At 42.2% G+C, this 19602-nt stretch overlaps 2 non-coding genes across 2 annotated transcripts; both read right to left on the bottom strand.

The window, feature by feature from the left end:
* Window positions 1–969: 969 nt before the first annotated feature.
* trnas-aga (transfer RNA serine (anticodon AGA)) lies at window positions 970–1051 on the bottom strand. The gene has a single exon. It is a non-coding gene; the product is annotated as a tRNA-Ser (tRNA).
* Window positions 1052–10698: 9647 nt separating this feature from the next.
* trnas-aga (transfer RNA serine (anticodon AGA)) lies at window positions 10699–10780 on the bottom strand. The gene has a single exon. It is a non-coding gene; the product is annotated as a tRNA-Ser (tRNA).
* Between the last annotated feature and the right edge of the window lie 8822 nt (window positions 10781–19602).

Here is a 19602-nt window from a genome sequence, read left to right as displayed (position 1 = left end):
GTTATAAACATCTTGGACTTAGGCTAAAATGCTATCCAGCACCTTACCACCCAAGTACGCTTGAAGTTTGGGAATTTTGTTCACTGACAATTGCCAGAAAACCTTTTTGATTCTGAAAATAGAGCTTATTTGAGCGTTTCTTCTATAACGTAACACAGCGCCATCGGACCGGACCACTCGGGCTGCCTCTGTGGCGCAACGGTAGCGCGTCTGACTCCAGATCAGAAAGTTGCGTGTTCAACTTCACGTCAGCGTCATGTACTTTGTTGATTCTTGTTATAGTGGGTGAACAGCATTCACTAATTCATGTTATGGGGCTGTTTCATACCTGTCACTCCGCAATCATGCGATCTGCCAAGAGGATTAGTTCAAATGCTCTAATACTCAACTGTTTGACAGTTTGGCCATTGCCCTCTGAGAGCTTTAGTTGTGAATGAAACTGCATATACACAAGTATAAGTCAAAAGTACAGCATGCAATGGCGGAGAATCGATCCCGGGTCAACTGCTTGGAAGGCAGCTATGCTTACCACTATACCACCAATCGCAAGGACACATGCTTTCGCAGTGCCGTGTCGCAAATCGGCGCCTGTAATTGATATCTAAAGTTCCATGCACACGGAACATGGTTTGAAGATAATTACTATCATAGAAACGCCTTTTTTTGCACGGTTTCACTGGTCGCATTTCTTGTCCAACTGAGCAACAGGTAGCGTGGCCGAGTGGTCTAAGGCGCAGGATTTATGCTCCAGTCTCTTCGGAGGCGTGGGTTCAAATTCCACCGCTGCAAGTTCTCATGCCGAACGTCAAGAGCAGGGCTGTGTGATGTCTGTCGGCAGCGCTTCCGTTTGAGTTTAGCTTTCATAAAATACATATTCTAAATCTGGCCCTGGTCAAAAGCCAACCAGGGATTCTTTACTTCCGCCAAATGGCCTGCCAGCAGGGGCCCGTACGGGAACAACATGAACCACGTTGTTGGCAGGATTCGAACCTGCGCGGGAAATTCCCAATGGATTTCTAGTCCATCGCCTTAACCACTCGGCCACAACAACTCATTAGCTGCTTACGGGAACCTTTTCTTGTGCGTGTGTATGGGTTGTAGCCTTTTTTTCCTGCCGCCAAAAGTAGGAGGAGTTTTGAGGCCAAAGCGCATGCTTCTAAAGTTCAGAGGGATGGCAATGTCAATCAAGAGTCCGCAGTTGAATACTTATTTACTTTGCAAAGATCGATCGATCGATCGAAAGAAATCAAAAGCCATAGGCTTAAAAATGGGGCACTGGCAAAGTAAACAAAATCCCATCACACACTTGAGCAGAAGAAGCCATTACTCTCAGGATTTAAATCTACGTGGGGAGACCCCAAAAGAACTCTTTGGCCTCATTAGTCATCCCTGTCAAGGCGTTGCTGAATAATCTCATGTGTTATAAACATCTTGGACTTAGGCTAAAATGCTATGCTGCACCTTACCACCCAAGTACGCTTGTAGTTTGGGAATTTTGTTCACTGAAAATTGCCAGAAAACCTTTTTGATTCTGAAAATAGAGCTTATTTAAACGTTTCTTCTATAACGTAACACAGAGCCATCGGAACCTTTTCTTGTGCGTGTGTATGGGTTGTAGCCTTTTTTTCCTGCCGCCAAAAGTAGGAGGAGTTTTGAGGCCAAAGTGCATGCTTCTAAAGTTCAGAGGGATGGCAATGTCAATCAAGAGTCCGCAGTTGAATACTTATTTACTTTGCAAAGATCGATCGATCGATCGAAAGAAATCAAAAGCCATAGGCTTAAAAATGGGGCACTGGCAAAGTAAACAAAATCCCATCACACACTTGAGCAGAAGAAGCCATTACTCTCAGGATTTAAATCTACGTGGGGAGACCCCAAAAGAACTCTTTGGCCTCATTAGTCATCCCTGTCAAGGCGTTGCTGAATAATCTCATGTGTTATAAACATCTTGGACTTAGGCTAAAATGCTATGCTGCACCTTACCACCCAAGTACGCTTGTAGTTTGGGAATTTTGTTCACTGACAATTGCCAGAAAACCTTTTTGATTCTGAAAATAGAGCTTATTTAAACGTTTCTTCTATAACGTAACACAGCGCCATCGGAACCTTTTCTTGTGCGTGTGTATGGGTTGTAGCCTTTTTTTCCTGCCGCCAAAAGTAGGAGGAGTTTTGAGGCCAAAGCGCATGCTTCTAAAGTTCAGAGGGATGGCAATATCAATCAAGAGTCCGCAGTTGAATACTTATTTACTTTGCAAAGATCGATCGATCGATCGAAAGAAATCAAAAGCCATAGGCTTAAAAATGGGGCACTGGCAAAGTAAACAAAATCCCATCACACACTTGAGCAGAAGAAGCCATTACTCTCAGGATTTAAATCTACGTGGGGAGACCCCAAAAGAACTCTTTGGCCTCATTAGTCATCCCTGTCAAGGCGTTGCTGAATAATCTCATGTGTTATAAACATCTTGGACTTAGGCTAAAATGCTATGCTGCACCTTACCACCCAAGTACGCTTGTAGTTTGGGAATTTTGTTCACTGACAATTGCCAGAAAACCTTTTTGATTCTGAAAATAGAGCTTATTTAAACGTTTCTTCTATAACGTAACACAGCGCCATCGGAACCTTTTCTTGTGCGTGTGTATGGGTTGTAGCCTTTTTTTCCTGCCGCCAAAAGTAGGAGGAGTTTTGAGGCCAAAGCGCATGCTTCTAAAGTTCAGAGGGATGGCAATGTCAATCAAGAGTCCGCAGTTGAATACTTATTTACTTTGCAAAGATCGATCGATCGAACGATCGAAAGAAATCAAAAGCCATAGGCTTAAAAATGGGGCACTGGCAAAGTAAACAAAATCCCATCACACACTTGAGCAGAAGAAGCCATTACTCTCAGGATTTAAATCTACGTGGGGAGACCCCAAAAGAACTCTTTGGCCTCATTAGTCATCCCTGTCAAGGCGTTGCTGAATAATCTCATGTGTTATAAACATCTTGGACTTAGGCTAAAATGCTATGCTGCACCTTACCACCCAAGTACGCTTGTAGTTTGGGAATTTTGTTCACTGACAATTGCCAGAAAACCTTTTTGATTCTGAAAATAGAGCTTATTTAAACGTTTCTTCTATAACGTAACACAGCGCCATCGGAACCTTTTCTTGTGCGTGTGTATGGGTTGTAGCCTTTTTTTCCTGCCGCCAAAAGTAGGAGGAGTTTTGAGGCCAAAGCGCATGCTTCTAAAGTTCAGAGGGATGGCAATGTCAATCAAGAGTCCGCAGTTGAATACTTATTTACTTTGCAAAGATCGATCGATCGATCGAAAGAAATCAAAAGCCATAGGCTTAAAAATGGGGCACTGGCAAAGTAAACAAAATCCCATCACACACTTGAGCAGAAGAAGCCATTACTCTCAGGATTTAAATCTACGTGGAGAGACCCCAAAAGAACTCTTTGGCCTCATTAGTCATCCCTGTCAAGGCGTTGCTGAATAATCTCATGTGTTATAAACATCTTGGACTTAGGCTAAAATGCTATGCTGCACCTTACCACCCAAGTACGCTTGTAGTTTGGGAATTTTGTTCACTGACAATTGCCAGAAAACCTTTTTGATTCTGAAAATAGAGCTTATTTAAACGTTTCTTCTATAACGTAACACAGCGCCATCGGAACCTTTTCTTGTGCGTGTGTATGGGTTGTAGCCTTTTTTTCCTGCCGCCAAAAGTAGGAGGAGTTTTGAGGCCAAAGCGCATGCTTCTAAAGTTCAGAGGGATGGCAATGTCAATCAAGAGTCCGCAGTTGAATACTTATTTACTTTGCAAAGATCGATCGATCGATCGAAAGAAATCAAAAGCCATAGGCTTAAAAATGGGGCACTGGCAAAGTAAACAAAATCCCATCACACACTTGAGCAGAAGAAGCCATTACTCTCAGGATTTAAATCTACGTGGGGAGACCCCAAAAGAACTCTTTGGCCTCATTAGTCATCCCTGTCAAGGCGTTGCTGAATAATCTCATGTGTTATAAACATCTTGGACTTAGGCTAAAATGCTATGCTGCACCTTACCACCCAAGTACGCTTGTAGTTTGGGAATTTTGTTCACTGACAATTGCCAGAAAACCTTTTTGATTCTGAAAATAGAGCTTATTTAAACGTTTCTTCTATAACGTAACACAGCGCCATCGGAACCTTTTCTTGTGCGTTTGTATGGGTTGTAGCCTTTTTTTCCTGCCGCCAAAAGTAGGAGGAGTTTTGAGGCCAAAGCGCATGCTTCTAAAGTTCAGAGGGATGGCAATGTCAATCAAGAGTCCGCAGTTGAATACTTATTTACTTTGCAAAGATCGATCGATCGATCGATCGAAAGAAATCAAAAGCCATAGGCTTAAAAATGGGGCACTGGCAAAGTAAACAAAATCCCATCACACACTTGAGCAGAAGAAGCCATTACTCTCAGGATTTAAATCTAGGTGGGGAGACCCCAAAAGAACTCTTTGGCCTCATTAGTCATCCCTGTCAAGGCGTTGCTGAATAATCTCATGTGTTATAAACATCTTGGACTTAGGCTAAAATGCTATGCTGCACCTTACCACCCAAGTACGCTTGTAGTTTGGGAATTTTGTTCACTGACAATTGCCAGAAAACCTTTTTGATTCTGAAAATAGAGCTTATTTAAACGTTTCTTCTATAACGTAACACAGCGCCATCGGAACCTTTTCTTGTGCGTGTGTATGGGTTGTAGCCTTTTTTTCCTGCCGCCAAAAGTAGGAGGAGTTTTGAGGCCAAAGCGCATGCTTCTAAAGTTCAGAGGGATGGCAATGTCAATCAAGAGTCCGCAGTTGAATACTTATTTACTTTGCAAAGATCGATCGATCGATCGATCGAAAGAAATCAAAAGCCATAGGCTTAAAAATGGGGCACTGGCAAAGTAAACAAAATCCCATCACACACTTGAGCAGAAGAAGCCATTACTCTCAGGATTTAAATCTACGTGGGGAGACCCCAAAAGAACTCTTTGGCCTCATTAGTCATCCCTGTCAAGGCGTTGCTGAATAATCTCATGTGTTATAAACATCTTGGACTTAGGCCAAAATGCTATGCTGCACCTTACCACCCAAGTACGCTTGTAGTTTGGGAATTTTGTTCACTGACAATTGCCAGAAAACCTTTTTGATTCTGAAAATAGAGCTTATTTAAACGTTTCTTCTATAACGTAACACAGCGCCATCGGAACCTTTTCTTGTGCGTGTGTATGGGTTGTAGCCTTTTTTTCCTGCCGCCAAAAGTAGGAGGAGTTTTGAGGCCAAAGCGCATGCTTCTAAAGTTCAGAGGGATGGCAATGTCAATCAAGAGTCCGCAGTTGAATACTTATTTACTTTGCAAAGATCGATCGATCGATCGATCGAAAGAAATCAAAAGCCATAGGCTTAAAAATGGGGCACTGGCAAAGTAAACAAAATCCCATCACACACTTGAGCAGAAGAAGCCATTACTCTCAGGATTTAAATCTACGTGGGGAGACCCCAAAAGAACTCTTTGGCCTCATTATAGTCATCCCTGTCAAGGCGTTGCTGAATAATCTCATGTGTTATAAACATCTTGGACTTAGGCTAAAATGCTATGCTGCACCTTACCACCCAAGTACGCTTGTAGTTTGGGAATTTTGTTCACTGACAATTGCCAGAAAACCTTTTTGATTCTGAAAATAGAGCTTATTTAAACGTTTCTTCTATAACGTAACACAGCGCCATCGGAACCTTTTCTTGTGCGTGTGTATGGGTTGTAGCCTTTTTTTCCTGCCGCCAAAAGTAGGAGGAGTTTTGAGGCCAAAGCGCATGCTTCTAAAGTTCAGAGGGATGGCAATGTCAATCAAGAGTCCGCAGTTGAATACTTATTTACTTTGCAAAGATCGATCGATCGATCGATCGAAAGAAATCAAAAGCCATAGGCTTAAAAATGGGGCACTGGCAAAGTAAACAAAATCCCATCACACACTTGAGCAGAAGAAGCCATTACTCTCAGGATTTAAATCTAGGTGGGGAGACCCCAAAAGAACTCTTTGGCCTCATTAGTCATCCCTGTCAAGGCGTTGCTGAATAATCTCATGTGTTATAAACATCTTGGACTTAGGCTAAAATGCTATGCTGCACCTTACCACCCAAGTACGCTTGTAGTTTGGGAATTTTGTTCACTGACAATTGCCAGAAAACCTTTTTGATTCTGAAAATAGAGCTTATTTAAACGTTTCTTCTATAACGTAACACAGCGCCATCGGAACCTTTTCTTGTGCGTGTGTATGGGTTGTAGCCTTTTTTTCCTGCCGCCAAAAGTAGGAGGAGTTTTGAGGCCAAAGCGCATGCTTCTAAAGTTCAGAGGGATGGCAATGTCAATCAAGAGTCCGCAGTTGAATACTTATTTACTTTGCAAAGATCGATCGATCGATCGAAAGAAATCAAAAGCCATAGGCTTAAAAATGGGGCACTGGCAAAGTAAACAAAATCCCATCACACACTTGAGCAGAAGAAGCCATTACTCTCAGGATTTAAATCTACGTGGGGAGACCCCAAAAGAACTCTTTGGCCTCATTAGTCATCCCTGTCAAGGCGTTGCTGAATAATCTCATGTGTTATAAACATCTTGGACTTAGGCTAAAATGCTATGCTGCACCTTACCACCCAAGTACGCTTGTAGTTTGGGAATTTTGTTCACTGACAATTGCCAGAAAACCTTTTTGATTCTGAAAATAGAGCTTATTTAAACGTTTCTTCTATAACGTAACACAGCGCCATCGGAACCTTTTCTTGTGCGTGTGTATGGGTTGTAGCCTTTTTTTCCTGCCGCCAAAAGTAGGAGGAGTTTTGAGGCCAAAGCGCATGCTTCTAAAGTTCAGAGGGATGGCAATGTCAATCAAGAGTCCGCAGTTGAATACTTATTTACTTTGCAAAGATCGATCGATCGATCGATCGAAAGAAATCAAAAGCCATAGGCTTAAAAATGGGGCACTGGCAAAGTAAACAAAATCCCATCACACACTTGAGCAGAAGAAGCCATTACTCTCAGGATTTAAATCTACGTGGGGAGACCCCAAAAGAACTCTTTGGCCTCATTAGTCATCCCTGTCAAGGCGTTGCTGAATAATCTCATGTGTTATAAACATCTTGGACTTAGGCTAAAATGCTATGCTGCACCTTACCACCCAAGTACGCTTGTAGTTTGGGAATTTTGTTCACTGACAATTGCCAGAAAACCTTTTTGATTCTGAAAATAGAGCTTATTTAAACGTTTCTTCTATAACGTAACACAGCGCCATCGGAACCTTTTCTTGTGCGTGTGTATGGGTTGTAGCCTTTTTTTCCTGCCGCCAAAAGTAGGAGGAGTTTTGAGGCCAAAGCGCATGCTTCTAAAGTTCAGAGGGATGGCAATGTCAATCAAGAGTCCGCAGTTGAATACTTATTTACTTTGCAAAGATCGATCGATCGATCGATCGAAAGAAATCAAAAGCCATAGGCTTAAAAATGGGGCACTGGCAAAGTAAACAAAATCCCATCACACACTTGAGCAGAAGAAGCCATTACTCTCAGGATTTAAATCTACGTGGGGAGACCCCAAAAGAACTCTTTGGCCTCATTAGTCATCCCTGTCAAGGCGTTGCTGAATAATCTCATGTGTTATAAACATCTTGGACTTAGGCTAAAATGCTATGCTGCACCTTACCACCCAAGTACACTTGTAGTTTGGGAATTTTGTTCACTGACAATTGCCAGAAAACCTTTTTGATTCTGAAAATAGAGCTTATTTGAACGTTTCTTCTATAACGTAACACAGCGCCATCGGAACCTTTTCTTGTGCGTGTGTATGGGTTGTAGCCTTTTTTTCCTGCCGCCAAAAGTAGGAGGAGTTTTGAGGCCAAAGCGCATGCTTCTAAAGTTCAGAGGGATGGCAATGTCAATCAAGAGTCCGCAGTTGAATACTTATTTACTTTGCAAAGATCGATCGATCGATCGAAAGAAATCAAAAGCCATAGGCTTAAAAATGGGGCACTGGCAAAGTAAACAAAATCCCATCACACACTTGAGCAGAAGAAGCCATTACTCTCAGGATTTAAATCTACGTGGGGAGACTCCAAAAGAACTCTTTGGCCTCATTAGTCATCCCTGTCAAGGCGTTGCTGAATAATCTCATGTGTTATAAACATCTTGGACTTAGGCTAAAATGCTATGCTGCACCTTACCACCCAAGTACGCTTGTAGTTTGGGAATTTTGTTCACTGACAATTGCCAGAAAACCTTTTTGATTCTGAAAATAGAGCTTATTTAAACGTTTCTTCTATAACGTAACACAGCGCCATCGGAACCTTTTCTTGTGCGTGTGTATGGGTTGTAGCCTTTTTTTCCTGCCGCCAAAAGTAGGAGGAGTTTTGAGGCCAAAGCGCATGCTTCTAAAGTTCAGAGGGATGGCAATGTCAATCAAGAGTCCGCAGTTGAATACTTATTTACTTTGCAAAGATCGATCAATCGATCGAAAGAAATCAAAAGCCATAGGCTTAAAAATGGGGCACTGGCAAAGTAAACAAAATCCCATCACACACTTGAGCAGAAGAAGCCATTACTCTCAGGATTTAAATCTACGTGGGGAGACCCCAAAAGAACTCTTTGGCCTCATTAGTCATCCCTGTCAAGGCGTTGCTGAATAATCTCATGTGTTATAAACATCTTGGACTTAGGCTAAAATGCTATGCTGCACCTTACCACCCAAGTACGCTTGTAGTTTGGGAATTTTGTTCACTGACAATTGCCAGAAAACCTTTTTGATTCTGAAAATAGAGCTTATTTAAACAATTCTTCTATAACGTAACACAGCGCCATCGGAACCTTTTCTTGTGCGTGTGTATGGGTTGTAGCCTTTTTTTCCTGCCGCCAAAAGTAGGAGGAGTTTTGAGGCCAAAGAGCATGCTTCTAAAGTTCAGAGGGATGGCAATGTCAATCAAGAGTCCGCAGTTGAATACTTATTTACTTTGCAAAGATCGATCGATCGATCGATCGAAAGAAATCAAAAGCCATAGGCTTAAAAATGGGGCACTGGCAAAGTAAACAAAATCCCATCACACACTTGAGCAGAAGAAGCCATTACTCTCAGGATTTAAATCTACGTGGGGAGACCCCAAAAGAACTCTTTGGCCTCATTAGTCATCCCTGTCAAGGCGTTGCTGAATAATCTCATGTGTTATAAACATCTTGGACTTAGGCTAAAATGCTATGCTGCACCTTACCACCCAAGTACGCTTGTAGTTTGGGAATTTTGTTCACTGACAATTGCCAGAAAACCTTTTTGATTCTGAAAATAGAGCTTATTTAAACGTTTCTTCTATAACGTAACACAGCGCCATCGGAACCTTTTCTTGTGCGTGTGTATGGGTTGTAGCCTTTTTTTCCTGCCGCCAAAAGTAGGAGGAGTTTTGAGGCCAAAGCGCATGCTTCTAAAGTTCAGAGGGATGGCAATGTCAATCAAGAGTCCGCAGTTGAATACTTATTTACTTTGCAAAGATCGATCAATCGATCGATCGAAAGAAATCAAAAGCCATAGGCTTAAAAATGGGGCACTGGCAAAGTAAACAAAATCCCATCACACACTTGAGCAGAAGAAGCCATTACTCTCAGGATTTAAATCTACGTGGGGAGACCCAAAAAGAACTCTTTGGCCTCATTAGTCATCCCTGTCAAGGCGTTGCTGAATAATCTCATGTGTTATAAACATCTTGGACTTAGGCTAAAATGCTATCCAGCACCTTACCACCCAAGTACGCTTGAAGTTTGGGAATTTTGTTCACTGACAATTGCCAGAAAACCTTTTTGATTCTGAAAATAGAGCTTATTTGAGCGTTTCTTCTATAACGTAACACAGCGCCATCGGACCGGACCACTCGGGCTGCCTCTGTGGCGCAACGGTAGCGCGTCTGACTCCAGATCAGAAAGTTGCGTGTTCAACTTCACGTCAGCGTCATGTACTTTGTTGATTCTTGTTATAGTGGGTGAACAGCATTCACTAATTCATGTTATGGGGCTGTTTCATACCTGTCACTCCGCAATCATGCGATCTGCCAAGAGGATTAGTTCAAATGCTCTAATACTCAACTGTTTGACAGTTTGGCCATTGCCCTCTGAGAGCTTTAGTTGTGAATGAAACTGCATATACACAAGTATAAGTCAAAAGTACAGCATGCAATGGCGGAGAATCGATCCCGGGTCAACTGCTTGGAAGGCAGCTATGCTTACCACTATACCACCAATCGCAAGGACACATGCTTTCGCAGTGCCGTGTCGCAAATCGGCGCCTGTAATTGATATCTAAAGTTCCATGCACACGGAACATGGTTTGAAGATAATTACTATCATAGAAACGCCTTTTTTTGCACGGTTTCGCTGGTCGCATTTCTTGTCCAACTGAGCAACAGGTAGCGTGGCCGAGTGGTCTAAGGCGCAGGATTTATGCTCCAGTCTCTTCGGAGGCGTGGGTTCAAATTCCACCGCTGCAAGTTCTCATGCCGAACGTCAAGAGCAGGGCTGTGTGATGTCTGTCGGCAGCGCTTCCGTTTGAGTTTAGCTTTCATAAAATACATATTCTAAATCTGGCCCTGGTCAAAAGCCAACCAGGGATTCTTTACTTCCGCCAAATGGCCTGCCAGCAGGGGCCCGTACGGGAACAACATGAACCACGTTGTTGGCAGGATTCGAACCTGCGCGGGAAATTCCCAATGGATTTCTAGTCCATCGCCTTAACCACTCGGCCACAACAACTCATTAGCTGCTTACGGGAACCTTTTCTTGTGCGTGTGTATGGGTTGTAGCCTTTTTTTCCTGCCGCCAAAAGTAGGAGGAGTTTTGAGGCCAAAGCGCATGCTTCTAAAGTTCAGAGGGATGGCAATGTCAATCAAGAGTCCGCAGTTGAATACTTATTTACTTTGCAAAGATCGATCGATCGATCGAAAGAAATCAAAAGCCATAGGCTTAAAAATGGGGCACTGGCAAAGTAAACAAAATCCCATCACACACTTGAGCAGAAGAAGCCATTACTCTCAGGATTTAAATCTACGTGGGGAGACCCCAAAAGAACTCTTTGGCCTCATTAGTCATCCCTGTCAAGGCGTTGCTGAATAATCTCATGTGTTATAAACATCTTGGACTTAGGCTAAAATGCTATGCTGCACCTTACCACCCAAGTACGCTTGTAGTTTGGGAATTTTGTTCACTGAAAATTGCCAGAAAACCTTTTTGATTCTGAAAATAGAGCTTATTTAAACGTTTCTTCTATAACGTAACACAGAGCCATCGGAACCTTTTCTTGTGCGTGTGTATGGGTTGTAGCCTTTTTTTCCTGCCGCCAAAAGTAGGAGGAGTTTTGAGGCCAAAGTGCATGCTTCTAAAGTTCAGAGGGATGGCAATGTCAATCAAGAGTCCGCAGTTGAATACTTATTTACTTTGCAAAGATCGATCGATCGATCGATCGAAAGAAATCAAAAGCCATAGGCTTAAAAATGGGGCACTGGCAAAGTAAACAAAATCCCATCACACACTTGAGCAGAAGAAGCCATTACTCTCAGGATTTAAATCTACGTGGGGAGACCCCAAAAGAACTCTTTGGCCTCATTAGTCATCCCTGTCAAGGCGTTGCTGAATAATCTCATGTGTTATAAACATCTTGGACTTAGGCTAAAATGCTATGCTGCACCTTACCACCCAAGTACGCTTGTAGTTTGGGAATTTTGTTCACTGACAATTGCCAGAAAACCTTTTTGATTCTGAAAATAGAGCTTATTTAAACGTTTCTTCTATAACGTAACACAGCGCCATCGGAACCTTTTCTTGTGCGTGTGTATGGGTTGTAGCCTTTTTTTCCTGCCGCCAAAAGTAGGAGGAGTTTTGAGGCCAAAGCGCATGCTTCTAAAGTTCAGAGGGATGGCAATATCAATCAAGAGTCCGCAGTTGAATACTTATTTACTTTGCAAAGATCGATCGATCGATCGAAAGAAATCAAAAGCCATAGGCTTAAAAATGGGGCACTGGCAAAGTAAACAAAATCCCATCACACACTTGAGCAGAAGAAGCCATTACTCTCAGGATTTAAATCTACGTGGGGAGACCCCAAAAGAACTCTTTGGCCTCATTAGTCATCCCTGTCAAGGCGTTGCTGAATAATCTCATGTGTTATAAACATCTTGGACTTAGGCTAAAATGCTATGCTGCACCTTACCACCCAAGTACGCTTGTAGTTTGGGAATTTTGTTCACTGACAATTGCCAGAAAACCTTTTTGATTCTGAAAATAGAGCTTATTTAAACGTTTCTTCTATAACGTAACACAGCGCCATCGGAACCTTTTCTTGTGCGTGTGTATGGGTTGTAGCCTTTTTTTCCTGCCGCCAAAAGTAGGAGGAGTTTTGAGGCCAAAGCGCATGCTTCTAAAGTTCAGAGGGATGGCAATGTCAATCAAGAGTCCGCAGTTGAATACTTATTTACTTTGCAAAGATCGATCGATCGATCGATCGAAAGAAATCAAAAGCCATAGGCTTAAAAATGGGGCACTGGCAAAGTAAACAAAATCCCATCACACACTTGAGCAGAAGAAGCCATTACTCTCAGGATTTAAATCTACGTGGGGAGACCCCAAAAGAACTCTTTGGCCTCATTAGTCATCCCTGTCAAGGCGTTGCTGAATAATCTCATGTGTTATAAACATCTTGGACTTAGGCTAAAATGCTATGCTGCACCTTACCACCCAAGTACGCTTGTAGTTTGGGAATTTTGTTCACTGACAATTGCCAGAAAACCTTTTTGATTCTGAAAATAGAGCTTATTTAAACGTTTCTTCTATAACGTAACACAGCGCCATCGGAACCTTTTCTTGTGCGTGTGTATGGGTTGTAGCCTTTTTTTCCTGCCGCCAAAAGTAGGAGGAGTTTTGAGGCCAAAGCGCATGCTTCTAAAGTTCAGAGGGATGGCAATGTCAATCAAGAGTCCGCAGTTGAATACTTATTTACTTTGCAAAGATTGATCGATCGATCGAAAGAAATCAAAAGCCATAGGCTTAAAAATGGGGCACTGGCAAAGTAAACAAAATCCCATCACACACTTGAGCAGAAGAAGCCATTACTCTCAGGATTTAAATCTAGGTGGGGAGACCCCAAAAGAACTCTTTGGCCTCATTAGTCATCCCTGTCAAGGCGTTGCTGAATAATCTCATGTGTTATAAACATCTTGGACTTAGGCTAAAATGCTATGCTGCACCTTACCACCCAAGTACGCTTGTAGTTTGGGAATTTTGTTCACTGACAATTGCCAGAAAACCTTTTTGATTCTGAAAATAGAGCTTATTTAAACGTTTCTTCTATAACGTAACACAGCGCCATCGGAACCTTTTCTTGTGCGTGTGTATGGGTTGTAGCCTTTTTTTCCTGCCGCCAAAAGTAGGAGGAGTTTTGAGGCCAAAGCGCATGCTTCTAAAGTTCAGAGGGATGGCAATGTCAATCAAGAGTCCGCAGTTGAATACTTATTTACTTTGCAAAGATCGATCGATCGATCGATCGAAAGAAATCAAAAGCCATAGGCTTAAAAATGGGGCACTGGCAAAGTAAACAAAATCCCATCACACACTTGAGCAGAAGAAGCCATTACTCTCAGGATTTAAATCTACGTGGGGAGACCCCAAAAGAACTCTTTGGCCTCATTAGTCATCCCTGTCAAGGCGTTGCTGAATAATCTCATGTGTTATAAACATCTTGGACTTAGGCCAAAATGCTATGCTGCACCTTACCACCCAAGTACGCTTGTAGTTTGGGAATTTTGTTCACTGACAATTGCCAGAAAACCTTTTTGATTCTGAAAATAGAGCTTATTTAAACGTTTCTTCTATAACGTAACACAGCGCCATCGGAACCTTTTCTTGTGCGTGTGTATGGGTTGTAGCCTTTTTTTCCTGCCGCCAAAAGTAGGAGGAGTTTTGAGGCCAAAGCGCATGCTTCTAAAGTTCAGAGGGATGGCAATGTCAATCAAGAGTCCGCAGTTGAATACTTATTTACTTTGCAAAGATCGATCGATCGATCGAAAGAAATCAAAAGCCATAGGCTTAAAAATGGGGCACTGGCAAAGTAAACAAAATCCCATCACACACTTGAGCAGAAGAAGCCATTACTCTCAGGATTTAAATCTACGTGGGGAGACCCCAAAAGAACTCTTTGGCCTCATTATAGTCATCCCTGTCAAGGCGTTGCTGAATAATCTCATGTGTTATAAACATCTTGGACTTAGGCTAAAATGCTATGCTGAACCTTACCACCCAAGTACGCTTGTAGTTTGGGAATTTTGTTCACTGACAATTGCCAGAAAACCTTTTTGATTCTGAAAATAGAGCTTATTTAAACGTTTCTTCTATAACGTAACACAGCGCCATCGGAACCTTTTCTTGTGCGTGTGTATGGGTTGTAGCCTTTTTTTCCTGCCGCCAAAAGTAGGAGGAGTTTTGAGGCCAAAGCGCATGCTTCTAAAGTTCAGAGGGATGGCAATGTCAATCAAGAGTCCGCAGTTGAATACTTATTTACTTTGCAAAGATCGATCGATCGATCGATCGAAAGAAATCAAAAGCCATAGGCTTAAAAATGGGGCACTGGCAAAGTAAACAAAATCCCATCACACACTTGAGCAGAAGAAGCCATTACTCTCAGGATTTAAATCTACGTGGGGAGACCCCAAAAGAACTCTTTGGCCTCATTAGTCATCCCTGTCAAGGCGTTGCTGAATAATCTCATGTGTTATAAACATCTTGGACTTAGGCTAAAATGCTATGCTGCACCTTACCACCCAAGTACGCTTGTAGTTTGGGAATTTTGTTCACTGACAATTGCCAGAAAACCTTTTTGATTCTGAAAATAGAGCTTATTTAAACGTTTCTTCTATAACGTAACACAGCGCCATCGGAACCTTTTCTTGTGCGTGTGTATGGGTTGTAGCCTTTTTTTCCTGCCGCCAAAAGTAGGAGGAGTTTTGAGGCCAAAGCGCATGCTTCTAAAGTTCAGAGGGATGGCAATGTCAATCAAGAGTCCGCAGTTGAATACTTATTTACTTTGCAAAGATCGATCGATCGATCGATCGAAAGAAATCAAAAGCCATAGGCTTAAAAATGGGGCACTGGCAAAGTAAACAAAATCCCATCACACACTTGAGCAGAAGAAGCCATTACTCTCAGGATTTAAATCTACGTGGGGAGACCCCAAAAGAACTCTTTGGCCTCATTAGTCATCCCTGTCAAGGCGTTGCTGAATAATCTCATGTGTTATAAACATCTTGGACTTAGGCTAAAATGCTATGCTGCACCTTACCACCCAAGTACGCTTGTAGTTTGGGAATTTTGTTCACTGACAATTGCCAGAAAACCTTTTTGATTCTGAAAATAGAGCTTATTTAAACGTTTCTTCTATAACGTAACACAGCGCCATCGGAACCTTTTCTTGTGCGTGTGTATGGGTTGTAGCCTTTTTTTCCTGCCGCCAAAAGTAGGAGGAGTTTTGAGGCCAAAGCGCATGCTTCTAAAGTTCAGAGGGATGGCAATGTCAATCAAGAGTCCGCAGTTGAATACTTATTTACTTTGCAAAGATCGATCGATCGATCGAAAGAAATCAAAAGCCATAGGCTTAAAAATGGGGCACTGGCAAAGTAAACAAAATCCCATCACACACTTGAGCAGAAGAAGCCATTACTCTCAGGATTTAAATCTACGTGGGGAGACCCCAAAAGAACTCTTTGGCCTCATTAGTCATCCCTGTCAAGGCGTTGCTGAATAATCTCATGTGTTATAAACATCTTGGACTTAGGCTAAAATGCTATGCTGCACCTTACCACCCAAGTACGCTTGTAGTTTGGGAATTTTGTTCACTGACAATTGCCAGAAAACCTTTTTGATTCTGAAAATAGAGCTTATTTAAACGTTTCTTCTATAACGTAACACAGCGCCATCGGAACCTTTTCTTGTGCGTGTGTATGGGTTGTAGCCTTTTTTTCCTGCCGCCAAAAGTAGGAGGAGTTTTGAGGCCAAAGCGCATGCTTCTAAAGTTCAGAGGGATGGCAATGTCAATCAAGAGTCCGCAGTTGAATACTTATTTACTTTGCAAAGATCGATCGATCGATCGATCGAAAGAAATCAAAAGCCATAGGCTTAAAAATGGGGCACTGGCAAAGTAAACAAAATCCCATCACACACTTGAGCAGAAGAAGCCATTACTCTCAGGATTTAAATCTACGTGGGGAGACCCCAAAAGAACTCTTTGGCCTCATTAGTCATCCCTGTCAAGGCGTTGCTGAATAATCTCATGTGTTATAAACATCTTGGACTTAGGCTAAAATGCTATGCTGCACCTTACCACCCAAGTACGCTTGTAGTTTGGGAATTTTGTTCACTGACAATTGCCAGAAAACCTTTTTGATTCTGAAAATAGAGCTTATTTAAACGTTTCTTCTATAACGTAACACAGCGCCATCGGAACCTTTTCTTGTGCGTGTGTATGGGTTGTAGCCTTTTTTTCCTGCCGCCAAAAGTAGGAGGAGTTTTGAGGCCAAAGCGCATGCTTCTAAAGTTCAGAGGGATGGCAATGTCAATCAAGAGTCCGCAGTTGAATACTTATTTACTTTGCAAAGATCGATCGATCGATCGAAAGAAATCAAAAGCCATAGGCTTAAAAATGGGGCACTGGCAAAGTAAACAAAATCCCATCACACACTTGAGCAGAAGAAGCCATTACTCTCAGGATTTAAATCTACGTGGGGAGACCCCAAAAGAACTCTTTGGCCTCATTAGTCATCCCTGTCAAGGCGTTGCTGAATAATCTCATGTGTTATAAACATCTTGGACTTAGGCTAAAATGCTATGCTGCACCTTACCACCCAAGTACGCTTGTAGTTTGGGAATTTTGTTCACTGACAATTGCCAGAAAACCTTTTTGATTCTGAAAATAGAGCTTATTTAAACGTTTCTTCTATAACGTAACACAGCGCCATCGGAACCTTTTCTTGTGCGTGTGTATGGGTTGTAGCCTTTTTTTCCTGCCGCCAAAAGTAGGAGGAGTTTTGAGGCCAAAGCGCATGCTTCTAAAGTTCAGAGGGATGGCAATGTCAATCAAGAGTCCGCAGTTGAATACTTATTTACTTTGCAAAGATCGATCGATCGATCGATCGAAAGAAATCAAAAGCCATAGGCTTAAAAATGGGGCACTGGCAAAGTAAACAAAATCCCATCACACACTTGAGCAGAAGAAGCCATTACTCTCAGGATTTAAATATACGTGGGGAGACCCCAAAAGAACTCTTTGGCCTCATTAGTCATCCCTGTCAAGGCGTTGCTGAATAATCTCATGTGTTATAAACATCTTGGACTTAGGCTAAAATGCTATGCTGCACCTTACCACCCAGGTACGCTTGTAGTTTGGGAATTTTGTTCACTGACAATTGCCAGAAAACCTTTTTGATTCTGAAAATAGAGCTTATTTAAACGTTTCTTCTATAACGTAACACAGCGCCATCGGAACCTTTTCTTGTGCGTGTGTATGGGTTGTAGCCTTTTTTTCCTGCCGCCAAAAGTAGGAGGAGTTTTGAGGCCAAAGCGCATGCTTCTAAAGTTCAGAGGGATGGCAATGTCAATCAAGAGTCCGCAGTTGAATACTTATTTACTTTGCAAAGATCGATCGATCGATCGATCGAAAGAAATCAAAAGCCATAGGCTTAAAAATGGGGCACTGGCAAAGTAAACAAAATCCCATCACACACTTGAGCAGAAGAAGCCATTACTCTCAGGATTTAAATCTACGTGGGGAGACCCCAAAAGAACTCTTTGGCCTCATTAGTCATCCCTGTCAAGGCGTTGCTGAATAATCTCATGTGTTATAAACATCTTGGACTTAGGCTAAAATGCTATGCTGCACCTTACCACCCAAGTACGCTTGTAGTTTGGGAATTTTGTTCACTGACAATTGCCAGAAAACCTTTTTGATTCTGAAAATAGAGCTTTTTTAAACGTTTCTTCTATAACGTAACACAGCGCCATCGGAACCTTTTCTTGTGCGTGTGTATGGGTTGTAGCCTTTTTTTCCTGCCGCCAAAAGTAGGAGGAGTTTTGAGGCCAAAGCGCATGCTTCTAAAGTTCAGAGGGATGGCAATGTCAATCAAGAGTCCGCAGTTGAATACTTATTTACTTTGCAAAGATCGATCGATCGATCGATCGAAAGAAATCAAAAGCCATAGGCTTAAAAATGGGGCACTGGCAAAGTAAACAAAATCCCATCACACACTTGAGCAGAAGAAGCCATTACTCTCAGGATTTAAATCTACGTGGGGAGACCCCAAAAGAACTCTTTGGCCTCATTAGTCATCCCTGTCAAGGCGTTGCTGAATAATCTCATGTGTTATAAACATCTTGGACTTAGGCTAAAATGCTATGCTGCACCTTACCACCCAAGTACGCTTGTAGTTTGGGAATTTTGTTCACTGACAATTGCCAGAAAACCTTTTTGATTCTGAAAATAGAGCTTATTTAAACGTTTCTTCTATAACGTAACACAGCGCCATCGGAACCTTTTCTTGTGCGTGTGTATGGGTTGTAGCCTTTTTTTCCTGCCGCCAAAAGTAGGAGGAGTTTTGAGGCCAAAGCGCATGCTTCTAAAGTTCAGAGGGATGGCAATGTCAATCAAGAGTCCGCAGTTGAATACTTATTTACTTTGCAAAGATCGATCGATCGATCGATCGAAAGAAATCAAAAGCCATAGGCTTAAAAATGGGGCACTGGCAAAGTAAACAAAATCCCATCACACACTTGAGCAGAAGAAGCCATTACTCTCAGGATTTAAATCTACGTGGGGAGACCCCAAAAGAACTCTTTGGCCTCATTAGTCATCCCTGTCAAGGCGTTGCTGAATAATCTCATGTGTTATAAACATCTTGGACTTAGGCTAAAATGCTATGCTGCACCTTACCACCCAAGTACGCTTGTAGTTTGGGAATTTTGTTCACTGACAATTGCCAGAAAACCTTTTTGATTCTGAAAATAGAGCTTATTTAAACGTTTCTTCTATAACGTAACACAGCGCCATCGGAACCTTTTCTTGTGCGTGTGTATGGGTTGTAGCCTTTTTTTCCTGCCGCCAAAAGTAGGAGGAGTTTTGAGGCCAAAGCGCATGCTTCTAAAGTTCAGAGGGATGGCAATGTCAATCAAGAGTCCGCAGTTGAATACTTATTTACTTTGCAAAGATCGATCGATCGATCGATCGAAAGAAATCAAAAGCCATAGGCTTAAAAATGGGGCACTGGCAAAGTAAACAAAATCCCATCACACACTTGAGCAGAAGAAGCCATTACTCTCAGGATTTAAATATACGTGGGGAGACCCCAAAAGAACTCTTTGGCCTCATTAGTCATCCCTGTCAAGGCGTTGCTGAATAATCTCATGTGTTATAAACATCTTGGACTTAGGCTAAAATGCTATGCTGCACCTTACCACCCAGGTACGCTTGTAGTTTGGGAATTTTGTTCACTGACAATTGCCAGAAAACCTTTTTGATTCTGAAAATAGAGCTTATTTAAACG

This window comes from Eucyclogobius newberryi, unplaced genomic scaffold (genome assembly GCF_026437365.1).
Source record: "Eucyclogobius newberryi isolate DKJ021-1_F unplaced genomic scaffold, fEucNew1.0.hap1 SCAF_36, whole genome shotgun sequence".
NCBI lineage: Eukaryota > Metazoa > Chordata > Actinopteri > Gobiiformes > Gobiidae > Eucyclogobius > Eucyclogobius newberryi.
This window is presented reverse-complemented; position numbering and strand designations above follow the sequence as displayed.